Source organism: Meleagris gallopavo, chromosome 5, assembly GCF_000146605.3.
Source record: "Meleagris gallopavo isolate NT-WF06-2002-E0010 breed Aviagen turkey brand Nicholas breeding stock chromosome 5, Turkey_5.1, whole genome shotgun sequence".
In the NCBI taxonomy this organism is placed as follows: domain Eukaryota; kingdom Metazoa; phylum Chordata; class Aves; order Galliformes; family Phasianidae; genus Meleagris; species Meleagris gallopavo.
The window spans coordinates 16,710,617-16,719,872 of NC_015015.2; the positions used below are offsets into that span (position 1 = coordinate 16,710,617).

The 9,256-nt window shown below is 38.7% G+C and overlaps 1 long non-coding RNA gene across 1 annotated transcript in view; it reads left to right on the forward strand.

Moving 5' to 3' along the window:
• The first annotated feature begins 24 nt into the window (after nt 1–24).
• Nucleotides 25–9,256, forward strand: part of LOC104911066 — a 40,107-nt gene continuing 30,875 nt past the window's right edge. The window contains exons 1-2 of the long non-coding RNA XR_004159871.1: nt 25–285; nt 4,365–4,430. This is a non-coding gene — a long non-coding RNA (uncharacterized LOC104911066). The remainder of the gene's footprint in view (nt 286–4,364; nt 4,431–9,256) is intronic.

Here is a 9,256-nt window from a genome sequence, read left to right on the forward strand (position 1 = left end):
AGAGAAAAGGGGGCGAGAGAAAAACAATATTTATTTCTTCGTTTAGCCCAAATTCAGCTTGGAAGCAGCTGATGTGATTTCCACTCCTAAGCAGCTGCCCCGCGCCCAGCAGTAATTTACAGCAGCCGCTTCTCTAACGAGGAGGAAGTTGCAATTTGTAGAGCAATAAATACCGAGGCGATGGGAGGAGTCCCCAGAAGAAAACTCGTCCTCCTTCTCCGATTAAAACTCCACCTTGATATCACCGCGGACCATGGGAAGGTCTGAAGGAAAACGACGGTCCCGGTGAGGATAAGGTGTTTGTTTGTGGCTGAGCCGCGTTCTCTCCTGAGCAGGGCTTTTCTGCTCGCTGCAGTTTGCTCACACCTGCTGCTGGCATCGGGTGGAGGTTCTAAAATTCAATTAATTTCACTCAGCTCTATCTTCTTTGCTTCGTGGTCTCCTAGTGGGGTTGTTCTGCACCCTGTGAACAATATAATCTCGTTTAAATGACTTTCCAGACCACACAGATCACATTACCCGCTTCTATGTGTGAAGGCAATATTGTTTATTGGATTGTATGCTCTGAACTCCTGAAAAGCAGGAGAGAGTGCAGGATTAAGACTTTGGACAGGAGCTTCATGATTTCTCAAGTTTAGGATGGTTTCTTGGGCAGAGATAGCAAGATTTATGTAGTTTCCAATTAAAACTAATACAGAGAACTCTCTAAAAGAAACACTGCACGTGTGACAAGTATGTTATTGCTTGCCTCTATCCATTCATATGGATTTTTTTTTTTCACGTTCATTATTATTATGCTTCTATGAGAAACTCAATCTGAGGTCTTCAGATTTAGGATGGTACTGTTCACTTTATGCTACCAATGTGAGCAATTGCTATAATGCACTTCAGGCAATAAATTCATTTTGAACAATTAAACCTGTGTATTTAAGTTAAAAACATGTGGCTTACTGCTGCAGTTGAGCTCTGCTAGCCCATCTGTTAGGCATATACATCTTAAATATTATTAATATTAAAAACTACTACCATTGTGTACGGTGTATAGTTTATTGAGATCAGTATACAAATGCTCACGTTCCTTACTCTAGCAAATTTTTGTTACAGTTGGCAAGAGTTTCCTTGGTAGAGGACTGAGGGATTAAGCCTTCACTCAAAGTCCATGAATTCACTAAGAGCCTTTTCTTTAACTCATGTGGATTTGGATCAGGCCCAATCTTATTACTAGAAAAATTATTTTGCCCTGTTCTCACGTAATCTCTTAATGGTTTATTGAATGAAAATATTCAAAACAACGAATGCAGAAACATTAAATTTAATTATCTGTCTTAGCTCTGTTGCTCATGCCTTCTCAATACAAGTAGAAAGGAAACAGTACAAGAAATGTAACGCTACTGAAATATGTGCCATGGTACAGCTTAGACAACTGTCATGTGGCTTGTAAAATTTGTGACAGGCTCTAACAGTATGGGGATATTCGGACCATACAGAACTGTAAACTGTAGCCGTGAAAATAACTAAAAGAAAGGATGTGGGGCTATCTGGAAGAGGAAAGAAGGAGTGAAACAAAACAAACAAACAAAAAAAAAACCAAAGAAATGTAATTTGATAATAACTTGAGGACCAGACCTATACATCTGCTTCACACCTTTGGTATCTCATTCATCACTTAATAGGACGAGCTCTTGGACAAACTTTGTTCTTTTTTTTTTTTTTTTTTTTTTTGGTAACTCAGCATGTGTTTCTGAAAGCAGCTTCAAAGCACTGCTTTAGATTTACAGAGGAGTGTGGTGCAACTGAGAGAAGTATCTGGCCCATATCATGATGTAATTGTACTTAGTGCCTGAAGGGCCTGCTATTCAGATAAATCTCTTACTACTTTTAGAATCTATCCCCCTGTTATTTTCACAATCAGAGGCTTGTTATGATCTCACTCAGCCCTGCAGATCCTTCAGAAGTGGGTTACCTGAAGATAAAAGATCCCTCTTTCTCCAAGCTGTGGTTGGATCAACACTTTGTAAAGTCAGATGACAGGAGCAGAGGTCAGACCCAGGTCTGTTCATGGAGTTGCACTGGGGATGAAAATTGAAAAATGTTGCCTTACGGAAATGCCACGTGCATGAACATACGTCCCTGGAAGAGAAAATATAGTGCCAGGAATTAATTATGATTCAGAACTAAAGATTATTTAACACTGCTTTCAAACTTCCCTAGTTTTAGAGCAGGGGTTTCATCATGGGGCTGGAGTTTTCCCAGGAAATCCATCCATGGTCACAGGTTGTTTGAAGGTGTTCATGATGCAGAGCATCTTGATTATTTTCCACCTAGGTCAAGGGATCAGGAAGAGCACCAAGCCGGCAGAAGTATGGGCGAGGAAAAGTTATGCAAGTTATGTATTTATCAACAAAGAGAAGAGAACAAGCAAGTGCCAATTAAAATTAGTAAGTCAGATGAATTTTAGCGGAATAACTTCTTTTGCCTCAAGGAAAGAGCCATAACTAACTCCTGAGAGAGCCAGGTACAGGTGCAAATAACTGAGTGTCTTTCTAGAGCCGATGTTGGTGCTATCCCTCTGATCGCAGGGTGTCAGGTGCAGGTGGCAGCGTCTTTGTCCCACCTGTGCTTGGTAGATAGGAAGCATGTGGAATGCAGAGGACACCCAGCATTATCATGAGGAGCCTCAGGCTGCTCGTGGTGAGATAAGCATTATTTTGCTGCCCTCCTGTCTCTGCTGTGGTTTCAGTAGGTGTGTAGTCAGGCAATAAGTGGGACCAGGCCTTAGAGCCAAGTGGAGCCAGCAGCAAGGCGGCCTCCATTCGTGGCTGCTTGAATCAGAATTGCAGCGGTTGGAAGGGACCTCAAGAGGTCATGGAGTGCAGGCCCCCTCCCCAGGTCTCTCAAGCTGGATCTGGAACTTGCTAGAGGAAGTTATCTGCTGATGGAAACATACATGTCCATTCTTTGTTTTTCTTTTCCTATTTTGTGGAAATGGAAGTCCTGCTGCTGAAATCTAGCAGTACAAACAAGGAGGAGTTTATCTCTTTTCACTTCTATGTCCCTCTCTCTTCCTTTGGTAAACTTACTATTTTTTTTATTTTGTTTTTTATCCAGCCACTTTGGCATCGATATATCAAGGTAGAGCTTGCAGTATTTCCTGGGAAGCAGCAAGAGCTCCCATCCGAGCTCTCTTTTTCCATGGCATTCAGCACTGCTCCCTGAGGTGCTTGGTTGTGTGGTCATCAAACCCCCTCTCTGGCTTTTTCTGCAGCCCCAGCAGCCAGGTCTGCCTCAGCTCCCCTTCAGCTCCTGCTGTGCTGAGAGGCAGAGGGCTTAGGACTAATTTTTATGGGAAGCCTGAAGGGAAATTCAGTTATCAATGGAGAAAAACAGCAGTCTTTTCCTTCTTCAGAGAAACTGATTATTACTGTAGACTTCTCAATTAGTTAGATTATTAATTAAATGATTACCACGTTCTAGACATCTTATAGTTAAGACAGCACATCTAAGAATGTATCAGGCAGATCAAGACTACTTGACTCTTCGGTTTCAACCCAGTTTGACAAGTGGGTGAGGCAGTCAGAGCTGCTGGGCCTAAAGGTACATTCTTCACCTGTAACATAAAGAGGGAGGATTAATAATTCAGTACTACATTACCTTAGTGTGCTCTCTAATCTGAGACAGGCTTCTGATACTTCTTTTGTCTTCAGAAAAATCTTGTAGAAAGGATGACCCAAATTATCAAGGTATTAACCAAGATAAATAAAAGATATTCGTCAAGCGTCTTAGAAGGAAGCTGTGCGTGTAATTCATGATTGGATAGACAGGAATTGTTCAAGGGCTGCCAGTGGCACAGGTGGTGTTGCAAATCCACAGGGAAAAACCTATATCCTCTCCTCATTACTTGCAGTCTCTAGTTTAAATTAGTGATTACTAGCTCCTGTGGAATATTTTCCCATTGAAAAGGGCGTTTGTTGTTGTTGTTTTGGTTGTTTTTTATTTTTTTGTTTTTAGGAACAAATGGGTGTACTGTGACTAGTAAAAGATGTCAGGACAATTTTTGTTTTCTATTATTTGCATGATACAACTGCAGCACTGCTAAATACCATAACTTAGCTGTAGATATCAGTCACCAACTACAGTTAATGTTTGATGTAAGGTCTTGCACAGAAGTGGTCGTGTAAGCATCAGATAAGTGAAATCTTGCTATCACCAGTATCCACAGCCAAGTTCCACATGTGTGGGAAGACACAAATGAGTCTGTAAAGGACACTTCTCTCAGTACAATTTTGGCAGTATATTTGTCACTTATTTTATATATCTGTAACACTGGCTACTACTTCTCACCTCACTTCATTGTTTTCTTTCAGATATCCTTCTAACTGAGAAGTGCTATACAGTCTTCTCTAGGCGAGATGTCAGACTAGAATGGTCAGGTGAGTCTCTTTTCCATTATGTATTAATATGTTCAGCTAAGCACATTATACCTCATAGATGTGGCAACTTAGGTGTCTTTACCAAGGCTTTCTTTTCAGGCAGGTGTGTATGAACTAGAATTTTTCCTTTAGCTCATTTTGTTGTACTGATGTATCTTGTAGAAGTTGTTCTGTAATGAGTCTCATGGAAGTAGAATGCAAGTATTTGTAGCTATTTGGTGGTGGTTTTTTTTTTTTTTTTTGCTTTATCTAAGTTTTGAGTTTTCAAATATAAGTTTATTCAAGTCATTCAGTAAACTCTAATTTTCACTTTAGAAAGAAAGACACCCACCACTGAGTAGTCACACAGATGCAAACACACGCACATACCTGCATCCCCTGACCAAATGTAATGCCTGAACTTGCAAGTCCTTTGTCATGAAGGTAATCTTTATTCACGTGAGCAACCCCACAGAACTATTCATGCAATGGAGAATTACTCACATGAGTAAAACTTTGCAGGATCAGGTCCTGGATCTAACAACAGCATTTTAATTACAGACAATCCCCAAGCAATGTGTACAAAAGAGTTTTTTCCTGGACAATAACAAAGGTTATTAGCCTGTTCTTTTTTTCCCCTTCTTGCTCTTTGGTTTAAAAGGAGGCACCAATAATCCAAACCAAATAAAACTGACCTTTGAACCTTTTCTGCTGTACTTTTTCTCATGCCATGATTTCTTTAGTGTGTTAGTGATCTGAAGGCTCGTTCTGGGCTACAGCCACTTTCCCAGACAGGACTGCCTTTCGTCCCCTGACAAATCACTGCTGAGCCCCTTTTGTCCTGCACCACTTTGATCTCACCTGCCTGTCAGGAAAAAAAGAACTCCCGTACAGTCAGAATGCATTGCAAACAAATTGGCAACCATTTCATTCCCATACACCATTTCAACAAAGATCAAGATAGAGATAGAGAATTTTTAACCCTTTCCTTGACCTGTAGAACTGAGAAGGAATGGTCAATTATCGTAGAATGATAAGATAATTTCTTAAGGAATTGGAGGGTACTAAAAAACCCAAACAAACACAAAAACAACAAAAAGAGAAACAACAAACCTCTGTTATCCTAATTGCATGGCATATTAGCTGTCAAATACAAAGGAGTTATGGCACAGTGGGCAGTGCATGTTCAAATACAAGCTTTGTAGAAGATCAATTCCTTTTAATTGGACAGCTGCTTATGCATAAGCTAAAGAAACATAATAGGTATTCTCCAATGTGAATGAAATTAATCCTATTGTAAGTAACCACTGGAGTATTTAATGGGCTATCTGAAGCTCTTCCAATACACAAACTTCGACTTAGCCATAGGTAAATTTATTTCCCAGTTTAATCTCTGGAATACACATATACATGTATCTCTTTTTCTTTCTCTACGTATACACACCTAGGTTGCTCTGAAAATAATGCATCCTATCTATTTGCATGGAAACTATGACAGATTAAAAAAAGCACAATAACACTATTTGATAGAGTAAATTTTCAGATACAGAATGCTATTTTTCAGTGTGGTCACCACCATTAGTTATGCATTTTAACCAACAATGAACTAGAGCTTGCATGCTGTACTTGTAAATAACCGTACAAATGGAAGTGACCCACTGTCACCACTGCTGGAAAAACACCATCTACTGCCTCACTGTGCTCACACCCCCTGTGTGGTCTCCATAAATGTTTAGCAAGCATTGATGAATGTCAGTGGTTGCCAGTTTTTCTGCATGGAGGAAATCAATGACACACCTTTATTCCGTATATACTTCTATGTCAGATGCCGTTTTGTCAGAATGCCCATCTGTTGCCATCTGCCATGAAGCAACCAAATGTAATCGACTACTGGTGGGAAAGTTCAGCCTCTACTTTCATAGCACCAACATCCGCCTCTGATGTTGTGGGCCAACGTAATATAATAGGAGACATTACTTTTGGAGCAACTTATATATTCAAACCTACTATAAATGTATTAATGAAACAAAGACACACTGCACTGAAGAAATATATTCAGCACATTTCATAACTAAAAGCTTCTATTTTCCTGCCACACTTACCTCATACAAATGAAGCTTTTATCTCTCTTTAATTCTTAACTCCAAATTTCAAATGACTTCAGAAAACACATTCTGACACCGATGTTTGTTCTTGGGAGGAACGGTAGGAAAGTGTCCCATACTTGTTTTGAATCCACTGTCAAAAGCTATAGGGTCTAGTCTAAAGGACAGGAAGCTTCATCATTTCCAGAAAGGATCATATACTCCTTTTCAATAGTACCTCTGCCCACTTGTGTCTGTAGGTCTACATCAGAGGTATTTCATGATCCTCCTGGTTTTCTTTCTTTTTAAAATATTTTTGGGAGATGCTCAGTATATCCTGGCTCAAGGACAGTCTTTAAAAGGGAGAAGAGAATCCTTGAGGCTTCTTCCTTAGTTGTGTGAAGCACAATTTTGTTCTAACAGCTGTTCATCAGTTAATCCTAAATCACGTCTTTTTTGACAAAATAGTGTCTGTAATGAAAATCGGTAGCTTTGGAGTAGGGTTATTTGTCAGAGAATTTTGTGGGGTCCTTTTGATGTATGAATGGAGCAGGTGATCTAAAGACCTAAGAAGGATTAGATCTAATAAAAATGCTGCTGATGTTATATGTGGTGATGCCAGTAGCGCTAACCTAAATGTAAGTGCTTGTATTTGAACCAGTGTATGTAAAAGTTTGCTCCAATTTTCCTTTGCATATTCATTACTTTGACTGGTGTTCTTCTCCATGCAATTCTACATACTACAAGGGCTACCCCAAAAGGAATGCCTTTTATGATATTATGTTGGCCCACAGTATCAGAGGGAGATATTGGCAGTACACCAGTAGAGGCTGAACCTTTAAGCCTATATTCCATTCCATTTCGTTGCCATTCAACAGATGGCAGCAGAAGGGTAGTCAACAAAATGGTGTCAGATGTGGATGTAGGTCACCTCCGTCAGTGAAGATTTTTATGAATGCAGCATGCAGGTTCTTGTTCATTACTGGTGAAAATGCATAGCTTATAGCGGTGACTATGTTGAAAGAGTGTTTCATAGCTGAGAATTTGCTGTAACAAATAGTATTATTGTTCTCTTTGTGCCTGTTGTAACTCCCATGCAAATAAATAGGAAGCATTACTTTCAGAGCAACCTACATACTTTCAAGTTAGTTTTTTTTTCTCCCTTTTTTTTTCTTTTTTTCGTTCCTTTATTTCCCTACTTCTAGTCTTATTTAGGTGTCTATTCTACTTGTTTCTTTTTCTTTTCTTTCTTTTCTTTTTCTTTTTTCGTTTTTTTTTTTTGAGCCTGATTATTTATAATTAGCATTTTCTACCCCCATGTAATTGTGCTCTAAACTCTTTCACACTGGGTTAATTCACTGACTTTAAAATCTATTAATTGACATCTAGAGGGGAAAGAGTAAACATGTCTTTAAGGATGGCATGAATGGTTGAATCAAGATTAGGTCTCCACTCTTTTAGTCCCCGAGTTTAAGGCAAGGCTGCAGTCTTCAAAAATCAATTGTCTTCAAAGCTCCAAAAAGAAATGGAATGAACAGGGGTCAGACTCAAGAGCATCCCTTGTGTGTGGAGTTAACATTACCTAAGTACTTTAAACGATCACTAATTAGTGCTTTCAATAGGCACTCTGAAGACCATAGGACTGAAATATCTTATTTGGGAATAAACAATTGTGTAAAGCAGACTAGATCAACTCTCTAACAGGGGCAGCAAACCAACTCTTCCATTACAGCCTGTAACCAGAGAGAAGTCCTCGAGGACCTGCTAAACCATTCACAATTGTCCTCTTTCATTATTCCCAGGTTAGGATGGTCACAGGACTCTTGACTATACAGGCAAGCGTGCTTTCCTCTGAAATTCAGTTTTTAGTACAGCCCTGACTGTCTTCAATGAGAAACAACAGAAAAGCCCATATCCTCACTGGCTATTTTAGGTGTAGTTTAAAAATAGTCTTAAAGTCAGTAAAAAGAAAAAATCATAAATATTTACTTCATAGTTGAATTGAATTCAGTGGAGTTAAGAGCTTACTATCCATGCCTGCATCTGAGCAAAACAGCAAATTATTACTAAATATTGCCAGTTCCTGGGGTTTCAAATCAACCTCCATAAGTATTATCTAGGAGTACCAGGTACAAGAAAAAAAAAATCCTAATAAGAAAACGTACCATTTGACATATATAGTCAATCATTTTTAGCAGTGCAATTACAGCTACTGAGTATTCTCTATAAGAAACTTGCAAGTCAAATAGTTTTCATTAAAAATGAGAATAATGAATATACATAAATTGAAAGATCTGCTGTAGAAAAAATGGAAACTTGTGGTAAGAAAGCCATTTCTAAAAGTAATGCTACGCTATTTATTCCTTTTTTATTTACTTAGTGCTATAAACTAGAGTGAGGATACATTACAGGGAGTCAATAGGGATTCCAAGACAGAAGGATGAAGCTTTGACTTAGACTTCTATCCAGTGCCTGCCATGTTGCACAAGTGAAGTTTTCCTTCCTGGAAAATGGGCAGCTATCACATACACATTTATACATTTTCACCTCCCTGAAGTGCAACTAAAACCACCTGTGATCATCAAATGAACAAAAACAATAGATGGAATATGATAGCAAGAAAGAATGATAAAATCCTCTTTATTCATAAAAGGACATAATTTTTAATTAAAAAAAATATAAGTTTTGTGTAAGAGAAAATGTTTCTGATTTCATAAAGTTTTAACACTTTATCTGGAGAAAAAAAAAAAAAAAAAAGATTAT